Here is a 23,021-nt window from a genome sequence, read left to right on the forward strand (position 1 = left end):
TTTTTAAAGTGAGAGACACACCAGGGTTTTTTAAAGCGAGAGGCACACCATGGTTTTTTAAAGCGAGAGACACCAGTTTTTAAAGTGAGAGACACACCAGGGTTTTTTAAAGCGAGAGACACACCAGGGTTTTTTAAAGCGAGAGACACACCAGAGTTTTTAAATTGAGAGACACACCAGGGTTTTTTAAAGCAAGAGACACACCAGAGTTTTTAAATTGAGAGACACACCAGGGTTTTATAAAGCAAGAGACACACCGGGGACGTATAGAGGAAAGAACCCAGCGAGGAAAACAGGAGGAGACTGTCCAGACTAAAGTTGGCCACAATCAGCTTACTGAAGTACCCTGTCACGTCACAGAGTTTCTCCAAGGCTGGAAGTGGACTAGGGATCACGGTCAAGTCAAGGCCTTTGATAATGTCCTGAAAGAGAGTCACAAACGAGGAAGTAGACTGCTAGCAGACCGGGTAGTGTGTGGTTGATATAGTGGGAGTAAAACAGAGTGTGGCTTTTGATAAGACACAGAGGGGATAAAAACAGCTCTAGCAGTAGGCAGCTGATTGGGGCAGGTGTATGAGAGAGAAAGCGACTTCAACATATATATCAACGAATTGGAGAGGGCTCTAGAACAGTCTGCAGCACCAGGCCTCACCCTACTAGAACCTGAAGTCAAATGTATACTGTTTGCTGACGATCTGGTGCTTCTATCACCAACCAAGGAGGGCCTACAGCAGCACCTAGACCTTCTACACAGATTCTGTCAGACCTGGGCCCTGACAGTAAATCTCAGTAAGACTAAAATAATGGTGTTCCAAAAAAGTACAAATACAAATTCCATATTTACACCGTTGCCCTAGAGCACACAAAAAAACTATACATACCTCGGCCTAAACATCAGCGCCACAGGCAACTTCCACAAAGCTGTGAACAAGCTGAGAGACAAGGCAAGAAGGGCCTTCTATGCCATCAAAAGGAACATGGAATTCGACATAGAATCTAGCAAAAAATACTTTAATCAGTTAGAGATCCCATTGCCCTTTATGGTTGTCAGATCTGGGGTCCGCTCACCAACCAAGAATACACTAAATGGATTGAGACTGCATGCAGAATTCTGCTAAATTATCCTGTGTACAATGTAAAACACAAAATAATGCATGCAGAGCAGAATTAGGCCGATACCCGCTAATTATCAAAATCTAGACAAGAGCCGTTAAATTCTACAGCCACCTAAAAGGAAGTGATTCCCAAGCCTTCCAAAACAAAGAATCACCTACAGAGATATGAACCTGGAGAAGAGTCCCCTAAGCAAGCTGGTCCTGGGACTCTGTTCTCAAACAGACCCCACAGAGCCCCAGGACAGCAACACAATTAGACCCAACCAAATCATGAGAAAACAAAAAGATAATTACTTGACACATTCGAAAGAATTCACAAAATAACAGAGCAAACTAGAATGCTATTTAGCCCTAAACAGAGAGTACACAGTTGCAGAATACCTGACCACTGTGACTTACCCAAATTTAAGGAAAGCTTTGACTATGTACAGACTCAGTGAGCATAGCCTTGCTATTGAGAGAGGCCACTGTAGGCAGACCTGGCTCTCAAGAAAAGACAGGCTATGTGCACACTGCCCACAAAATGAGGTTGAAACTGAGCTGCACTTCATAACATCCTGCTAAATGTATGACCATATTAGAGACACATATTTCCCTCAGATCACACAGATCCACAAAGAATTCAAAAACAAACCCAACTTTGATAAACTCCCATATGTACTGGGTGAAATTCCACAGTGTGCCATCACAGCAGCAAGATCTGTGACCTGTTGCCACAAGAAAAGAGAAACCAGTGAAGAACAAACACCACTGTAAATACAACTTACACTTATGTTGATTTATCTTCCCTTTTGTACTTGTAGCAATTTGCACGTCATTACAACACTGTATATAGACATAATATGACATTTCTAGTGTCTTTATTCTTTTGAAACTTCTTTGAGTGTAATGTTTACTGTTCATTTGTATTGTTTATTTTGCTTTTGTTGATCTATTTCACTTGCTTTGGCAATGTTAACATATGTTTCCCATGCCAACAAAGCCCCTTGAATTGAATTGAGAGAGAGTAGGGTGGGGAGAGTTAGGGAATGACTGTGTCCTTGACTGATGACCATGACCCTGACCGGAACTGGTTGCATGGTGTGTGGAGGTGTGAGGAGGGCTGCCCTGAGGCCTGGGCTGGAAAGGGATGAGAGGACCCGTGTGGAGAGCCCCAGCTAGCCTAAGCCCCCCCCAGGTCCCCCCTCTGCTCCCCTACTCTCCCCAGCTCCACACTGCCTGTCTGGGCTCTGCTAATCAGAGGACTTAGCCCCTGCCCCTCCACAGGCTTTCACACCTTCAATGAGATCCACGCCTTTGATATCCCCAAACCACCCGAAGGGAGAGACGTCACACACGCGAACGCGCTCACACACACACAAAGATGTGGACACACAATCACCCACACAGTGCCATGGATACACGCACACACAAACTGACCAGTGAACACACACACACACACATAAGCCCAGCTCGGCTCAAGGACAGAACGCCCACCTTGTTAAGGGGAGGACGGGAGGACGGGAGGACGGGGGGGTGCAGGTGAGATTGGATCCAGACATGCTTGTGCACAGACAGAATTGAATTATTGATCAGCCGACACGTTGCGTTATGAGGAATTCATGGATCCATGGCTCAGCTGCCCGCCTCCCTTAGGCTGGATGGAAAGAGAGGGAGGGAGTGTGCGTGCTTGTAATGATTGTATGTGTTTCTCTTTGTGTGCTTGCTTGCCAGTGTTTGTCAGGCAGGGCAGGGAAAGGCAGTGGGCCTGGTGATTATTGCCAACCCACACAGCTCACGTCCCGTTAGCAACGTTAGCATTGGATTGGTCGCTCAGCTCAACTCTATAATCTCGGATTGATTGATTTGAGAAAAAGACAGGGCCAACAATGCTGTTTTCAGCTGGTCAGGTTGAGTAGGGCACAAGAAGATAGTCCACTTTCCCCCAGAGCCCGTTGAACACTTCCCCACCATACTGCACTTTGAGGGCATTTCTAACTATTAATTACCCATACTGCATCATGGCTGAAGGAAATGCCAAGGGCAGACTGACAGGATGCATTTCACACCACATCCCTTTTTTTCCGAGGCTTAACCAACTTCAGAAAAATCCCTTTTAACCTAAGCCACGCTGCCTCGCTGCCTGCCTGGCCTGTCTGCCTCCTGCCTGGCCTCTGCTTTAAGGAGACCTCACCATCACACCATGCATAGGCCTTTAAGTGCTATTCACTAGTACACTGACACAGTCATATCCCCTGTAGGGACACATTACTGTACAGTAATGCCAGGCCACAATGGCCCAAACTCAAAAGGTTGTGAGATGTGGGTTCAGTTCATGTAAATCCCAGGTTTATCCCTTTTGATCACGTTCCATATAGGTGACAAAGCACTCAGGCATTTAATTTCTCATAATCGGGAGGCTTTTGGATTATTTTCTTTACATTTGACAGACATGACATTCGGCAGAGACGCACTGGTTAAACACACTTCACTGTTGAGTGAGAACATCTTGCTTTCTGGTTTGACTATGAATTAAAAAAAAGAAAAAAAAAAGGTGAAATGACAGACTCTCACAGACACGAGAAGATCGGCCCAATGGAGTGAGACTGTGTGGTTTCCCATCACGGACCCTAAAACAATAACTCTCTCCATATGTGTAATTAACCATTCAACCCTGAGGACTGTGATGACGACATCAAGACAGCTCTCAAACAGGGAAATGAAACAGAAGAGAACAGCCTAGAAAACCACTTGGCAGATCAAATCCACAGAAGGGAAGGCCCAAAAGAAGAGAGAGAGCGGTAAGAGGATGGCCCTGTCAGTAAAGGTTCGTTTCCCCCATAGCACCCAGACAGGCACAACAGGCCCATAGAAAGTCAGGGCCAGAGAAAGTCATCCCATCTTTAGAAGTCTTGATGGAAACATCAAAGTGGTAAATAGATACTTCCACTGTCTAGGTCAGTCCTCCAATCTGTCCAAGTCCACCAATCACAACGGTCGCCAGACACGGCCTTAACACCCCACTTTGCTTCAATCTGTTATTGGAACTGCACTCACTTCACCCTTATCCAATTGAAAAAGGGATGGAGAAAAAAAGAATTGGAGAGGGTAGCGATTTGGGGATCCAATTTGGCATTGTGTTTGCTGTAAACATTGCAAGTGCTGGGGCATACGCTGTTTTCCTCCGTAAAGGTAGAGGCAGCAGCAGTAGCATGCAGGCAGACGGGTTGGTGGGGGGGGGGGGGGGACAAAGACAAGGTCTCCCTAATAAGGTGCTCTAACCTCAGAAGCAGCACTCCTCTTAGCTAATGAGTATAATTAAAGAGCTGAGAGTCTCTGAGAGATCAATGACGTGGGATCAGATGAGACAGGAGGCAAACTGCAATCAGAGGGATGCTTCAGACTTAAAGAGCAGGGAGATCGTTCAAGATTGATGTCGAAATTGGACATCTATCCATGTCCTGAGGATTTTGGGAAATGCTTTCAAAAACCGTCCACTAGGGGCAAAAGTGAGCCCTATTACCATCAAGTAGGCTTGGGTTTTGCTTGGATGCTGTGGACAGGGGCAGCAGATGGGTGTAATCCCAGGACTTTGCATCAGAATGTTGCATGTTTGATCCCAGTTATGGACACTGGTTTTCACTGTTCGGTTTTAACCCAAACGTTAACCCTTCGGAATGAATGGCAAAACTTAACCGTTAACATTGACATTTGGAGAACTTGAACGATATAGAGCAGCAGGGGAAAGAAAATATAGAGCAGCAGGAGGAAGGCTATAGATCAGCAGGAGCAACAAAAACACCTTGAAATTTGACGTTTGGAGAACGTGGATGAACGTCTAATTCTGCAGTGAGACTGTGAGCGCTTGTTATTAAAGAGAGACGGGTACTGTGTGCGTGTTTGTGTGAGTGCGTGCGTGCAAGTATATGCTGTGTGAGCATGTAAATATTTAGACCTAGGCATTCTTTTGGGGGCATCTGGCACAGACTGTGATGTCATGACTTGGATGAAGGTCAGTCATTTGGTTTGGCCTAAAGCAGAAAAGCCATACAGGGGAAATGAACTGTTAACACAACTCTATGAAAGGGCTACACTGGGAGATGCCGTGTCTTGCCTCTGGGTGACACAAACAAACCGCGTGGAAGGGTTAAGTTAGCAGAACATCACAGATCTAATCTGAACAAGATGCACGCGATAAACCCGTAAGACCTTGAACTCAGTGAAATGCAGAACCAGCCCCAGATTTGAATTAGCTCGTAAGATGCAAACGCAGACAAAATATCTCTGCAATCTTCCTTGTTTTTACACATGTGCTGGGGTGAAACCAGAGTGTGGGGCTTTGGAGCCTGTCCCATGGTTACATGATGAGTCAGAGAGGAATAATGGATTTCATCAGTACTGTTTCTGAACAAGAGAGGGAGGCTGGGGGGCACACACAGACACCCTAGACACACAGCTATGGTGACACCCCCACAGATCTGCATTTTGGGAGATAGATCCAAGCCTGGGGCTAGAAACATGAAGATTAATATCCACACAGAATACAGGGACACCGAGAACTAGAGGGAAGGGGGAAAGAAAGAGAGTTGGAAAAAGAGAGAAACGAGAAGGAGAAAAAAAAGTCAAAGGCAAGCGGATAAAGCAGAGAGAAATGCAGATCTGATAAAGATGTCGGACAAGCAAGTTAGCAGAAGAGACAGATACAAGGCCTTCAGAAAGTATTCATACCCCTTGACTTCCACGTTTTGTTGTGTTACAGTCTTGGATTCAAAACCATTTTTTTTTTTAAATGCTCACCCATTTACACAATAACATTTTTTGTTAAAAAAATGAAATACAGAAATACCTCATTTACTTCAGTATTCACACCACTGAGTCAATACTTTGTAGAAACACCTTTGGCAGTGATTACAACTGTGAGTCTTTCTGGGTCAGTCTCTAAGAGCTTTACTCACTTGGATTGTGAAACAGTCACCCATTATTGTCTTCAAAATTCTCCAAGCTCTGTCAAGTTGTTGGTTGATCATTGCTAGAAAACCATTTTCAGGTCTTGTCATAGATTTTCAAGTAGCTTTAAGCCAAAACTGTAACTTGGCCACTCAGGAACATCCACTGTCTTCTTGGTAGGCAACTCCGGTGTAGATTTGGCCTTGTGGTTTAGGTTATTGTCCTGCTAAAAGGGGAATTCATCTCCCAGTGTCTGGTGGAAAGCAGACAACCAGGTCTTCATCTAGAACTTTGACTGTGCTTAGCTCCATTCCGTTTATTTTTTATTCTGAAAAACTCCCCAGTCCTTAATGATTACAAGCATACCCATAACATGATGCAGCCACCACTATTCTTGAAAATATGGAGAGTGGTACTCAGAATTGGATTTGCCCCAAACATAACACTTTGTATTCAGGACATAAAGTTAATTTCCTTGCCACATGTTTTACATTATTTCTTTAGTTCATTGTTACAAACAGGAAGCATGTTTTGGAATATGTTTATTCTGTACAGGCTTCCTTCTTTTTACGCTGTCAATTAGGTGAGTATTGTAGAGTTCCTACAATGTTGTTGATCCATCCTCAGTTTCCTCCAGTCACAGCCATTAAACTCTGTAACTGTTTTAAAGTTAACATTGGCCACATGGTGAAATCCCTGAGTGGTTTCCTTCCACTCCGGAAACTGAGTTAGGAAGGACGCCTGTATCTTTGTAGTGACTGGGTGTATTGATACACCATCCAAAGTGTCATTAATAACTTCAACATACTCAAAGGGATATTCAATGTCTGCTTTTTTACATTTTCACCCATCTACCAATAGGTGCCCTTCTTTGCGAGACCTTGGAAAACCTCCCTGGTCTTTGTGGTTGAATCTGTAATTGTATGTGTGACTTGTTAAGCACATTTTTACTCCTGAACTTATTCATGCTTGCCATAACACCGGGGTTGAATACTTATTGACTCTAGACATTTCAGCTTTTCATTTTTATTAATTCGTAAACATTTCGGAAAACACATTTCCACTTTGACATGGGCTATTCTGTCTAGGCCAGTAACAAATCCGTTTTCAATTCAGGTTGGAAAAGGTCAAGGGGTGTGAAGACTTTCTCACGGCATTGTATGTAGAATGGGGTCTGGAATGATTGGATCCCTTCACAAAGATGAGCACAAGATACTGAGCTATATTGTACGCTCAAATGATAATTTTACATGACTACAACTTCTCAGAGTAAGAGATTGTGTTTAACAAGGAACAAATCTAAAAAAAGACAAGGGTCAAAGCTATTGGCATCCGTGTTTTCAATACTCTAGCACCCTCCCCTTGCCAGGATAACAACACTGAGCCTTTCTCTGAAATGTTTTATGAGTTGGAGAACACATTGGGAGGGATCTTAAACCGTTCCTCCATACAGAATCTTTACAGATCCTGACATCCTTCGGTCTGCGCTTCTGGACTACTCTCTTCAATTCAAACCACAGAGACTGAGATGACCATTGCAAAGTGTCGATTTTTTGGGCCAATTAACTATTTTTTTTGTGGATGTTGATGTGTGCTTGGGGTCATTGTCTTGTTGGAAGATCCACCTGCGGCCAAGATTCAGCCTCCTGGCAGAGGCAACCAGATTTTTGGATAAAATGTCTTGGTATTGGGTAAAGTTCATGATGCCTTTGACATTAACAAGGGCCCCAGGACCAGTGGAAGAGATATTTGTCAATAATATCAAAGATCCACCACCCTATACTACAATAGGTATGGGGTTATTTTCTGTTTAGGCGTTCACATTTCGACATCAAACCCACCACTGCTGTGCATGGCCAAATAGCTCTATTTTCTTCCAGCAAGACAATAACCCAAAGCACACATCAAAATCCAAAAAAGAAATGGTTAATTGCCCGAAAAATATAAATATGTTGCAATGGCCCTCTCAGTCTTTGGACTTGAAACCCATTGAAAAGCTGTGTTTTGAATTGAAGAGGGCCGTTCATAAGGGCAGACAAAGGATGTCAGGATGTGGAAGGATTCTGTATGGAGGAATGGTCCAAGATCCCTCAGAATATTTTAACCAACTCATAAAACATGTTAGAAAAAGGCTTAGAGCTGTTATCCTCGCAAGGTAAAATATTGAAAAGGTATTGAAAACAGGGGTGTCGGGCCTCCCGGGTGGCGCAGTGCTTAAGGGCGCTGTACTGCAGAGCCAATCATTTCCATAATTTTAACCCCTACTTTTGAGGGGGAAAAAAGTATTACTTATTTCTCAAAGCAATTGTATTAGTATAAAATAAACTAATTTGCATTTGTTTTTTAGCATACAATAAAGCTCAGTATTTGAATTATATACAGTCATTTCTGCTCATCTTTATCAAAGGTGTCAATAATTTCGGAACCCCAATAAATGTATCATCCACAACCATAGATGCACTACATTATAAACTTAGCCTCACACAAGCTGACTGACCCCACATCTCCTTCACACTCACCTTGGCAGTTGAGTAGTCTCAAGTCTATCTCACTCCATCTCGCTCTTTCCATTTCTCTCGCTCAATCTCTCTCTCCATTAGTTCCTCTCTCTCTCTCTCTCTATCGTTCTCTCCAGCTCTCTGGTTGGTGTTTGGAACGACCTTCATCTCCAGCCGTTGCCAGTGCACTGACCCTTCCTGTATCTGTCGCACAACACCAGCCCTGCCTGGCTGGCTGGCTGGCTGGCTGCCTGGATGGCTGGCTGCGGCCCACTTACTACTTCATAATTAATCGCCCAGTGAGCACACAAAAAAATAAGCACGAAGAAGAAAATACCCAACAGATTTCATCACATTAACAGGAAACAGCTGGAATTCCTATTAGCTGTATAGCGGAGGTGTTGATTAAAAATGATCTTGGCGTAAGGAAATCAGTCCGTTTCCAGGATTAACTGCGACGATGCTCACGTGGGTACAAATGTATCGCACCCTCCGGTGCTGCCTGAGATAGGATTAAACTCTACGCGTCACTCTAAAACAAAAGCTGTAAAAATGGCATTACAGAAAGAGTGAAAGAGTGAATGGTTGTGTAGTTTTTCAATTATTTGTTAACTTTAAGGTCTGCTTCCATTCCCAAATCTCTTTAAGAAAGCCACATATCATCCATCCCTCAATTCCTATGAGAGTGTATTCAATTTACACTGAAATGATGCGTCAACTAATCTTCATTACACTCAAAAGTCGGAGAGATCCGATGGTCCTCTTTTCGTTATAAAGCAGAGTTGGGCCTAACGTTCTCAGTCAACATCACGCTGATGCAAACAGGCATAAGTGACTCCTCTCCTCTGAAGACTTAAATGGATAGCATTTCACTAGCCCTACTTTCCCACGCTCAATTACCAAAGCACAAAATGAATTAGAGTCTCCCTCCATCTCTCCCCCACTCTCTCCTCACACCAAAACGACTCCGGAATAGAAATCATTTGACTAATATTGCAAAGAATGAAGGTGACCCTGACAGAGTTTTCAAATCCCTCCTTTTCCATCCATCTAGAGCATCTGTATGAACTCATGCCAGTGGGCAGCCATGATGACATGATGTCTCCAATCAGCAGGCATAATCTAAAGCCCATCCAGCCTGTCAGTTCAACTAGCAGCTAGACAAGGGCATGTGGGAGAGTGAGACAGCGGCTTAGTAGTGACTCTTACATTTTCCCAGGGGGCCTTGGGGCATGCTGTGATACGTTCTTTTTGAAAAGGATAGAGACAAATCTTAACTTACAAATGGGCAAATGAACAAGGATAAGGGGTGGGGTGGGGTGGGGGGGGGGGCCTTGCAGAGGTGCACTTACTCTGGTAGTCCAATCAGTCTGAGGGCCCTTCATACTGTACCGAATACCCGTGTGACTTAATGTGGATATATTCAATTAAACAACCATTTTGAACTCTTTTCTCTGCTACTGTATGATTCATTTCCTAATATTTTTCTGACTTCCCCTATGTCAGGTTGTGAGAGTGCTTTCAGGAAGTATTCATATCCCTGGACGTTTTCCACATTTTGTTGTGTTACAGCCTGAATTCAACATTGATTAAATAAAAATTGGAAAAATCCCTCACCCATCTACACATAATAGCCCATAATGACAAAGTGAAAACATGTTTTTCAAAATGTTTGCAAATGTATTGAAAATGAATACAGTAATATCTCATTTACATACAGTACCAGTCAAAAGTTAGGACCCACCTACTAATTCAAGGGTTTGAGAGACATTGGACAACCTCCCTGGTCTTTGTGGTTGAATCTTTGCGTTAAATTCACTGCTCGAATGAGGGACCTTACAGATAATTGTATGTGTGGGGTACAGAGATGAGGTCGTCGTTCAGAAATCACACTATTATTGCAACTTATTATGTAACTTGTTTATTTAGGCCACAACAAAAGGGTTGAATATTATTGACTGAAGACATTTCAGCTTTTTATTTGTTATTCATTTGTAAAAAAATATATATATTTTAAAACAACATAATTGTACATTGACATTATGGGGTATTGTGTGTTGACCCGTGACCAAAAATCTCAATTTAATCCATTTTAAATTCAGGTTGTAACACAATTTGGAAAAAGTCAAGGGGTGTGAATACTTTCTGAAGGCACTGTACTACTGCTGCTTTACATACTCTATGGTTAGAAACTTAACATAATATTTCCGACTCGGGTGGCTGAGGTCATCAAGGACCTCCGCCAGCCGAGCCACGGCCTTTTCACCCTGCTATCACCCAGAAAGCGAGGTCAGTACAAGTACATCAAAGCTGGGACAAGAAACTGAAAAACAGCTTCTATCTCATGGCCATCAGACTGTTAAATAGTCATCACTAGCCGGCCTCCACCCAGTACCCTGCCCCAAACTTAGTCACTGGTACTAGCCGGCTACCACCCAGTTACTCAACCCTGCACCTTAGAGGCTGTTGTACTGTGTACATAGACATAGAACACTGGTCACTTTAATAATGTTTACATACTGTTTTACCCATGTCACATATACAGTACTGTTTTATTTTACCTTTATTTAACTAGGCAAGTCAGTTAAGAACAAATTCTTATTTTCAATGACGGCCTAGGAACAGTGGGTTAACTGCCTGTACCTTGTCAGCTCGGGGGTTTGAACATGCAACCTTCCGGTTACTAGTCCAACGCTCCAACCACTAGGCTACCCTGCCGTCAACTCCATCCTATTCAACTATTGCTGTATACATACTATTCCATCTACATATTCTTCAGATATATACTATATTCTCTCCACATACTGTCCATAATGTCTAACGTATATATACACTGAATATATACACTGTGTGTGTGTTGAGTATTGCTAGATATTACTGCACTGTTTGTTGGAGCTAGGAACACTAGCATCTCTCTACACCCGCAACAACATCTGCTAAACATGTGTATGCAACCAAAAACATTTGATTTGATTTTGTCTGCCGGTGGGTATCATTGCCTGTAACATGCCTCTCTCCTGTATGATGTTGACACGTGCAACACACCCTCTAGACCTAAGCTGCTATAATTCTGATTGATTCACACCGACAGATCATCAGTCTATGAACTCTATCGGCCTGGAGAGGCACTTCTCCCTCTCTGCCTGTCTGTTTGTTCATGGCTGTCAGTCTCCTGCCGTGATCATGATAACGCCAACCAGTCTTAACACATGGAACACACCTTCATGACCCATAATCACTGTGATGACACTAAAGACAATGAAGCACTCATATTTGCCAGCTAGTTTGCCAGGGGTGGTGTATGGGCAGTTGCCAAGAACTTACATACAGTCCTTTGCACTCTTTTGACAAAAAAAATGCCCTCTTCTTTTTTAATTTCTTGCTTGGTGACACCAATTGTTAACTTGCTGACCCTATGATAAAGACTAGCAGAGATGGCGCAAGTTATTTGTAGCGAGCAAGTATTCTTGGCTTCAAAACATTCACTGTCAGTTTTTCACACTGCCAGAACTACCCTGCGTTAGCTAGTTAGATAAAAAACCTGACACAGCTAAAAAATGACTAAACTGTCCATTTAAAGCTAACTTGCTACTAGCCAGGAGAAAGCGTATGGTTGCTCACGTTTGTTCTATAGCAAAGTGAACATTCATACACTTTTTACTGTTGCCAACGACAACTACTTTACCCGGTGCGGTGAGCAATGAAGGTGATGCTGCTTTCTCTCTCGCACACAGCCACACTTCTTGTAACAACCGAGAGAGAACTAAGCAGTCAGTTCCAGCAGCAGAGTATTTTTCTAAATAAAAGTCACTCAACGAATCTGGTTACTCATTGGTCAGAGAGGAGAGAGGAATGTCTGGCCCAGGAAGAGTGGGAAATCGTGAATAATGAGTGAGTGAGAAAGTGAGAAAGTTACAGAGGAACAAAGATCATACACCAATGCTAACATCCCCTGTTATTGGTAATGGTGAGAGGTTAGCATGTTTTGGGGGAGACATGATCTTTGTGCATCTGTAACTTTCTCACTCATCGCTGTTCAACATTCATTCATGATCATCCGAAATCATGGTAGCATCCGACATTAACGTAGAAGTGTTCAGAGGCATATTCTATTCTTATTTACGATAAAAGTGACTCCAAAATGACACAATACATCATTTACCATTCATTTCTATTGGGCACAACGTAATCCGAAACACAACCGACACAAACTGTAAATGCATTCAACAAGTTTGTAGTGACTTTGGGACCAAAATCGCAAACTTTTGATTAAATGTAATACACAAGAAGTGAATACGGCAAAATACTTGGCACCTTCAAATGTGGGGACTAGAAACATAAAGTTTCATTTCTTAACAGTAAAACAGACGTATAACAATATGCTCAAATAAAAAGGTGATATTCGGTACTTTCACCTCATATAAAACATCTGATCTCATAATCCAAAAGTGCTGGAGTACAGAGCCAAATGAAAAGTTGTAGCTTTACTGTTCAAATACATTAAATACGTAGGGAAGTATACGTTCCTAATTCAGACTATTAGATGAGTAGTGAAGACCGTGTTTTCATCGAGGCTGACATTCTGAATAGTCTTCCCCTCCCTTTCCCCCAGTTCCCACCACACCTCATATCATAGCAAGTATCTCCCTCGGCTCTATCCCTGGGAAATATTAGTACTTCTAACCGCCGGCGCATAACAATGTACAACTTCTCAGTCAAGCAATTAAGTTATCTCATTCTCTCACAAATCATTTATCTCTGTGCAGAACATGTGTACTGTACAGAATTACACACATTCCCTCTAGGAGTCTGACTCATATGGGGAAGGGGAGTGTGGGGAGAGACGGACTGGGAATAGTTGAAGGTAAAGCTCCTAGTCGTCAGAGTTGGAGGGTGGGTAGTGTTTTGAGAATCAGCATGGGATGAGAAGTGGTGTGGAGAGCCATGGGTAGGTTGAGAGCCCTGTGGAGAGCACCGGTTTAGGATAAAAGCAGTGTTGGTTGAGACAGAGTGTCAAGGTTGTTTGAGGGGTAAAGAGAACCCGGCCAAGTTTGGGTCAGGTCATAATGGTGAGGGCGAAGGGCTGAAGTGGAACCCTGCAGTATTAGGAGAGTCACTAGTAGAGGAGGGAAAGCCTTGGATGGTGTTGAATCTCTGTCTGTGTGAGGGTGGGTGGTAGGGACTAGGGAGGATCTGTGAGCAGCATGGTGGGGAAGGGTGTACAGTACCGACAGAGGGAGGCACGCCCCTGCCCCCAGCCCCCCGCAGGCGGACACAGCAGAGAGACAGCCCAGCCAGCTGTCGTTGAGGAGCAGTGAGAGTGAATGTGATCTCCCGTCTTAGGCCTGTCATTAGCACAGTGGCTTTGTTATCAGCTCAAACTGAGTTCAATGGGGATGGAATGTCAGAGGATACACTCCCTTACGTATGTATTTGGAAAGTGAAGCTGAAACTTTTAATTTGGCTCTATACTCCAGCATTTTAGATTTGAGATGAAATGTTTTATGAGGCGACAGTACAGAATGTTACCTTGTATTTGAGGGTATGTTCATACATACAGTGCATTCAGAAAGTATTCAGACCCCTTGACCTTTTCCACGTTTTATTACGTTACAGCTTTATTAGGAAATAGAATTCATTGTTTTTTTTTAGTGATGGACCGATATGACATTTTTGGCCGATGCCGATATTTTCCTTGCCGTAAACCCTGATACCGAGACCCAATAACCAATATTTAAAATTTTAGCGGCCTTTTAAGCATTCTAGTACAGTTATATCATTTAAACACACATAAAATAGTTATTTTGTTGACATTTACTTACGTAAACATATTTTGAGTTGTTTAACACTTTTGTCGTTACTACACGATTCCATGTGTGTTATTTCATAGTTTCGATGTCTTCACTGTTATTTTACAAGGTAGAAAATATTAAAAATGAAGAGAAAAAAACCTGGAATGAGTAGGTGTGTCACATTTTTGACTTTTACTGTATGTCACAACAGGTGTAAATACATGGGTCATGACAGTGTTATGACCATATTAGGACGTGATTATGACTGTGTCAAAATGTGTTATGACACTAGGTTTCAACTAAAGTGTTACCGAATAGGTTTTGATCTGAACACCTAATCATTCATGTGGATGCTACCATCATTATGGCTAATCATTCATGTGGATGCTACCATCATTATGGCTAATCATTAATGTGGATGCTACCATCATTATGGCTAATCATTCATGTGGATGCTACCATAATTATGGCTAATCATTCATGTGGATGCGACCATCATTATGGCTAATCATTAATGTGTATGCTACCATCATTATGGCTAATCATTCATGTGGATGCTACCATAATTATGGCTAATCATGAATGTGGATGCTACCATCATTATGGCTCATCATGAATGTGGGTGCTACCATCATTATGGCTAATCATTCATGTGGATGCTACCATAATTATGGCTCATCATGAATGTGGATGCTACCATCATTATGGCTCATCATGAATGTGGATGCTACCATAATTATGGCTCATCATGAATGTGGATGCTACCATAATTATGGCTAATCATTCATGTGCATGCTACCATAATTATGGCTAATCATTCATGTGGATGCTACCATCATTATGGCTAATCATGAATGTGGATGCTACCATCATTATGGCTCATCATGAATGTGGATGCTACTATCATTATGGCTAATCATTCATGTGGATGCTACCATAATTATGGCTAATCATTGATGTGGATGCTACCATAAGTATGGCTAATCATTAATGTGGATGCTACCATCATTATGGCTAATCATTCATGTGGATGCTACCATCATTATGGCTAATCATTAATGTGGATGCTACCATCATTATGGCTCATCATGAATGTGGATGCTACCATCATTATGGCTAATCATTAATGTGGACGCTACCATCATTATGGCTCATCATGAATGTGGATGCTACCATCATTATGGCTCATCATGAATGTGGATGCTACCATCATTATGGCTCATCATGAATGTGGATGCTACCATCATTATGGCCCATCATGAATGTGGATGCTACCATCATTATGGCTCATCATGAATGTGGATGCTACCATCATTATGGCTCATCGTGAATGAATCATGAATAATTATGAGTTAGCATGGTTAGCGGGCATGATCTTTGTGCTTCTGTAACCCTCACTCATTGTTATTCACAATGATCCATAATCATGGTAGCAAGTGTTCAGAAACGTATTCTATTACATGTGCAATAAAAGTGACTCCAAAATAACAAATGACATTTACCATTCATTTCTATTGGACACAACATAATCCGAAACACAACCAAAACAAACTGCAAATGCATCCTACAAGTTTGTAGAGTCACAAGATTGATGTAGTACTAGCGTGCTAGGAATATGGAACCAAATACAACCATTTTGATCAAATGTAATAGACTATATATGAATTTGTTCAAATACTTATGACACTTTCAAATTGGGGGGACTAGATACATAAGGTGCATTTATTTCTAAATGGCAAAACTGATATTTCTGAAAATACCCTAAAATAAAAGGTGACATTCTGTACTGTCGCATCATATAAAACACTTGATCTCAAATCCAAAATGCTGGAGTACAGAGACAAATTAAAAGTTTAAGCTTCACTGGCCAAATAAATATGTAGGAGAGTGTATGTGGTGTATAGGCATGCATTTCTGTGTTACAACCACTAACTGAAATTATCTGCAAATACTTTTTTTGGTGTTTTTGGATTATCCCAAATTTTACAAGAGATATTTTTCTTTGATCTTCTTCTGTGATTCAGTGTTATTCAGTGATTTTACAAGATATGTTTTTCTTTGAGCTTCTTCTGTGATTCAGTGTTATTCAGTGATTTTACAAGATATGTTTTTCTTTGAACTTCTTCTGTGATTCAGTGTTATTCAGGCATAAAGCTTTGGATGTGTTTGGTCAACAGTAGGGATGCTTCAATTAAGTGTTTGTTGTCATTCAGCGAGAGACAAATAGTTTTAATGCTATTTTTTTTCACTTCAGAAATACTGCAGCAAACATCTTAGTTAAGCGTAAAATTGCACGACTTGGATCTCCTCAGCAAAAACAAACCTTTATGTCAGATTTCTCGAGTTATCTAACTATTTTGAGGAAGTGTATACTGGCTACGGAATCTCAAGATGGACAAACAGTACTATAGACACATTTTTTTAAATTGTTTTTCAAGCAAAGGTCTTTTATTAAGGGAGTAGGCGCCAGCCGAACCGAAACGAGCGGAAGGCAGCAACATGACAGAGCTTGAAGGGGAGAGGATAGGAGGCCAGGGGTAGGTTTGGGATGGGGCCATTAAGGCCAAGGGCATTAAGACAAGGGATGGGCGGCAGCCACAAATGCTAAGGGATGAGATCACAGAACCACCTCAGCATGACGCCGCCTCATCACAGGATAATCCTCCCGCCATAAAAAAGACAATCTCCAATCTGAAGGAAATCTCTATTCTCTTGAGCTTGAATTAATGCCAAACTGACACCCCCATCCCTACCCCCATCCACAACTATCCTCCCAATCACCGTACTGCAGCAAAATAAAAGTGTAGACCTTCTTCTGATAGACAAAGAATGAAATAGGCTACATGTTCTACAAGAGCCATAACTACATGTTGTACAAGAACCATGACAAGTAGCTGTTGAAATGCCATTGAAACCCATTTGGAAAAAGGATTACTGGAGTAGCAGACTGCTTTTGGGGTGAGGTGAGGTGGGGTGGTGGGGACAGGCTTTACCTTGCTTACCAGGATTAAGGCTTTGCTTTAATATAAATGAATAAATCTAATAGGTCTGTAATCCTGTAGAATGCAAACAAAGAGACAAAGGATGGACATATTCAACTAAATATGACCTTAAACACATACCAGAGGCATACCAGCTGAACATCAGACTAAACTATCTGGATCGAGGGTTCTGACTTAACAAAGAAGCATTTAGAAAGTATATACTGAACAGTTACGTCCTACATACAAGGGAAGCTATGAGAAATTATACAAAGTCACTTTGGAAAAACATAGGAACGCTATTACGATATTTATTATGCAGTTCATGCATGTTGTAATGTTGGCTATTCCCTGAGTTTTTTTTTTATACAGTATAAGCTTAATAATAACATTATATAGACGCACCCTACGTTTTGAATAAAAGCGACTATAAGTACGCTACTGAGCTTCACTGATGGTTTAAACACTGTGATTCAAAATTAAGATTCAAATGACTCAAGTGCGAGCCAGAAATCAATATAGTCTAGCCAGAAGAAAAACACCCTGTTTCTGACCCTCCTCCTCCCGCTGGCCTTTGCAGATTCTGCCATTATGCCCTTAGAGTTGCCGGTAATAGGCTACACCAGTGATCGGCAACCTTTTCCATTTGGAGTGCCAATTTATCGTACCATTTCTAGTGTACTCTGTGCCAGTTATGATTTTCATGTGCAATTTTTTTCGTTAAACAGTTTTAGTTCATTTATAATAAAGTCTTCATATCTCAAAATCAACGTCATGTGGTTAATCGTAATTCCATCGAAATGAAAATTATACAAATGTAAAAGTAACTTCTATTGCCATTGCCAATATGTAAAAAATAGCCTACATAAAGCCAACAAATAAAAACATTGCAGCCTGCAGGTAGACAATATCCTGATAAAATAAATACCCTATAAATCACATTGTTGCAGACAGGCCATGCCTAGTCAAACTTGAAACATTGTATCAACTATTAACTTGGTCGGGCTGAAGCATGCTAGCAAACTTGCAACATTTTATAAAATATTCTGGGCCCTCAGAAGAGACAGCTGTAGGCTATTTCCGCAAGGGATAAGAAGTAATCAGGTAGGCCTATTTTATGATGCTTCCACCGGATCAGAGCATGACATCTTTTCTACTTTCATGCTGAGTGGTTATCAAAGGGAAATATTTTTCAAATAGGCTATGTCGAGGAACTATTGTCATTCTCAATGGATGTAAAAACAGACTTTGTTTACTTGCTGTTTGAGGCAAAGAAAAATTGACTTATGACAATCAGAAATGGTATCAGATCCCCAAATGGGTACATTTATAGGTCTACATTTGCGTGCAGGCCAGGAAGACTAGGCCCCCTTCTATGCGTAATCTAGATTGACAGGAGCACTCCAAACAAAAGACAATTAATAAATGGACAACTCGTAAATAGAATGAAATAAACCAAGTGTAGCCTAGGTTGTGTGCACTGCAAACGTGTCCACACCTACAATGAGAACGGTAAGACTGTAATAATAATAATAATATATTGAATGCATCGACAGAGGTGACCGTAACCAAATAAACATTGTAGATTTGAAATTATGGGAATTAACGGGAAATGTACGACTGGTGACACCGTTGTGCCATCCCGGTGGAGTCCAAATGGATGAATCCACTCAGAGTGAATCGGACAGGTGTCTCGTGTGCCATAAAATAAAGATGTGTAGATTGATGAGGGGGGAAAAACGATTTAATACATTTTAGAATAAGGTTGTAACGTAACAAAATGTGGAAAAAGTCAAGGGGTCTGAATACTTTCCGAATGCACTATATATTTGTGAGCGCTCAACTAAAAAAATCTTGTTCGACCAACAGCCTATCGACCAAACAATAGACTAGTCAACTAAACTGGGAGCTGAAGAAAACATGTATCACAAACCAATCGCTCTCCTCTCCTCCACACTGATAAGGTGTCTCTATTTATTCAGATAGGATGAGATAAACCCTGAATGAGGCATTGTGGGGAACAGACACACACAGAGAGAGAGAGAGAGAGTGAGAGAGAGAGAGACCTGGTTTTAGGTTGCCTCACCGTGTGTGTCCCTATGAGCAGATGGCCCTTATTGAAAACTCAGCCTTGCTCTTTGAGGACTTCGGGGGCTAACCCACCCTCTGCCCACCCCACCCGACCATCCTTCCTGCTTATCCCCGAGCGGTGTACCCCCCACTCAGACTAATCCATTTCCACCATGAGAGCATTTGTTTAATGTAATTTAATGGGGATAATCCCAGTAGATGGAGCATCCCATGTACAGTAGGTCTGTACGTGATGGATGGGTCGGCAAGGATGGATGTGAGACTGGGGAATAAAACGACGATTTAGATAGACAACATGGCTGTACAGTGAGCGATCCAAGCAGAGCAGAGTGCCGGGGCCAGGGACCGAAAGACACGAACTGACAGCACTACTCAGGAGATTCAAGGAGAACATGAATGGGGCTACTGTCTACATCAGGGATGGGCAACTTTGATGGGGGTGGGGGCCACAAAAAATATGGAACTCATCATGAGGGGCCACCGCGGTGGCTGCGTGCCCACATCCATACCTTGTGAGCAGAACACTTTAGCGAGCGCCCTCGTTACAGCAAAAAGATATATATGTTTTATTGCAAATTTGATGCAATTCTACACATTTTGCCATAGTGTGGAGAGAAGATGTAGCATTTTTATAACACATTTCATGCAATTCTACTTCTTTTGCCATGGGGCAGAGACAAATTTCTTTTTTACTTTTACAGCTAATTTCTACACATTTTGCCATAGGGTGTAGGCAAATGTTTGTTATTTTTAATATGATAATCAATGGGGCCCCACGCCTGTCGGGAATTTGACCATGCTGACTACATGTTTAGATTGCTGGCCGTTAGACTAATTTACCAATCTAAAAAAAACTATTCTGACATGGGCCAATTGAGTGACTGTTGATGCACAACCACATTTCAAAACTGCACCTTGTGTATTCTATTACTCTAACTCTCAAATCTAAGTTGACTCCCTGAATGAGTTCTACATTTTCTCCACAGCAAAGACAACCTCCAAATGGGCATTAAAGACTACTAGTACCAATCAAGACGTAAAAGAGGCTTTTCTTTCATTAGCTACATGCATACGCTAACATACATACAGACTCAGAGATGTGTTGTACATTTTTTTTAACCTTTATTTAACTAGGCTAGTCAGTTAAGAACAAATTCTTATTTTCAATGACAGCCTACCCCAGCCAAAGCCTAAACCGAACAGCGCTGGGTCAATTGTGCGCCACCCTATGAGACTCCCAATCATGCCATGGTTGTGATACAGCCTGGAATCGAACCAGGGTCTGTAGTGACACCTCTAGCACTTCAGACCACTGTGCCACTTGGGAGCCCTTGGTCAGGCTCACTGAGTTTGCCTGTCTATGTGTGCGAGGAGAGATGTTTCTGGTTGAGAGACTGATGAATGACCAACTGCTCCACATTTTATGGACTGACAGGGCCATTATTCTGTCTTCACAGTATCGTGAGAAAGAGAGGAGCAGAAAACAGCCCAGTAAAAGTGGTAATGTTTCCATAACCAAAGCATAGTTTATTACATATGAAAAACTAATGACGCCTGTGAAAGTTAGTGGTCAAAGATCTAGGCAGATGTCAGTTTACAGTGAACCTTTAATTACTTAATAGAGCATGGATCACTTTGTGCAAATTACCGGTAAGGAAATATACTGTAGGTTGGACTGTATCTCGACTCATACAAGTGACATGGGCGGGTTCAGCACTGTACAGTAGCCCATCATACAACTATACTAAGTGAATATAAATCCCATTTCGTGTTTAAACTGCAAATACTGAAGTCTATGCTCAAACCTAACTGGGGTTCACCAATAAATCATTATTTCCATACAGTTGCATCACTTCATAATGCTGGAGGACCAACTGGTAGATTTACAAATAAATTGCTTCCAATCGATCACTATGTAGCAGGTATGGATCAATATGTTAATTTATGGTCGAACTTTTATTTTTTTGATGTCATGACAAATGTGGAAAAACATGCGTTTCTGTCCCTCGTGTCATGGCTGTTGTACAACGGAGCTGTTAAAGGAAGTAATACATTACTAGCATCGCGCTAGGAAATTCATCAGATCTTTACGCACACACAGAATTATACAGGGAGGTATATTCTAACCGACCGCATTTGCTTGTACATGTGCATAATAAATAGACAGAACAGAACAGACGGACACTGTCCGTGGCTATAAAGGTAGAACATCAATCACGTAAACTCACCTTGGAAGAACAGTAGTTGCCTGAAACTAACACGGAGCTGTCCAGATTTCAAAGTCCCCCTAAAAATGTATAATAAGTCCTCAAGCAAAATGCATGTAAAGTTCACATTTTATCTTCCCGAGAGCGCGGAGAGTTAGAGAAAGGCACTGTTCAGTCGAAAATACAAGGGGGCACTGGTTGACAATTCTTACTGCAAGACGACACGGACAACTCAACAAGAGTCCAGGACTTTATCCACGCCCAGGTACAGGATCACATGGTGATCCCAGGTGTGATTCTTCTCGAGCTATGGCTCAGTTGGCAAGGGACACACCTGTGAGATCCGCTCACATCCGCCTCCGGTGACATTGCGTTTGAGAACCAGGAAATTATAGGCGAGTGGAAAATGCGCAGGGAGGTAGAACGCAAAATCGACCGGGAAAGGAGAGGGATTATTCTCCTCCCCCTTTCAAAACGCAAAAAAACATTTGGCCATTTGGCCTGTACAAAATGTCAATAAAAACGAAGGAGCAAGTCGTATAATGTGCTCTTCCGTCGCCACCGGCTTGGAATGATTTGGAATGGAAGGGATTGGAATAGCTCGTGCATGCGAGTTCACGTTTAGTATGGCAAAGCAGTCCCTTCTCGGCTGCTATTTCATGCAAATCTTAAAGTGATTTTTATTTTAATCCATGGCAGATTAATGTCTAAAGGGAGATTAGGGCCGTTCTATTCCTCGGGTGGAATAAAATATATTCTGAAACCAATCAAACATTCAAACCATCCAAAAACATTTGTTTGTCCAAACTTGTCTCTGCATGGAAGGGACCATGGTTTATAGTGATACCTGCATCATGATGCCATAACAACTCGATGTCTTTGAGATGGAGGTTATTGTTAATACGGGGATTATGGCTATGACATAGCGCATTCTTCAATCACATACATTTATTAGGCTACGTTATTGTTAGGCTACATCAGCGTCTAGTTTTTATTTATATTTGATTTGCGTCGTGAACTAACGTGAATTTAATGTGAAATCAACAAAACTTGTCACTATGTTATTGGATTTAGGTTAAAAATTGGGTGAAAACAAGTCAAAATTCCCTTACGTTGATTACTTTTTGTAAATCAAATCACATTTCCGTTATCACATAATTAAACAAATATAATATTATGTGGAAACAACGTTGATTCAACAGGTTTTTGCCCAGTGGTGTAGTTCACTACAGGCTTCTTGTGTAATTGACCTGGCTATGCGCAGCTTGAAGGTTAACGAAATTGTCAGACAGTGTTTAGATAACCTAATTGATTGTAGAACCCATATGATGAATGATGAAACCATTTGTTATTCTTATGTTTTATTGACTCCGTCAAGCCTAGGGCTACCTGTGTATAATGAAATAGTCAA

At 41.7% G+C, this 23,021-nt stretch overlaps 1 protein-coding gene across 1 annotated transcript in view; it reads right to left on the reverse strand.

Moving 5' to 3' along the window:
* Nucleotides 1-22,010, reverse strand: part of plxnb2b (plexin b2b) — a 177,556-nt gene extending 155,546 nt beyond the window's left edge. Inside the window, exon 1 of the mRNA XM_064930236.1 lies at nt 21,632-22,010. The gene's annotated coding sequence lies outside the window, so the exon portion shown is untranslated. The remainder of the gene's footprint in view (nt 1-21,631) is intronic.
* Nucleotides 22,011-23,021: the final 1,011 nt, after the last annotated feature.

Source organism: Oncorhynchus masou, chromosome 22, assembly GCF_036934945.1.
Source record: "Oncorhynchus masou masou isolate Uvic2021 chromosome 22, UVic_Omas_1.1, whole genome shotgun sequence".
NCBI lineage: Eukaryota > Metazoa > Chordata > Actinopteri > Salmoniformes > Salmonidae > Oncorhynchus > Oncorhynchus masou.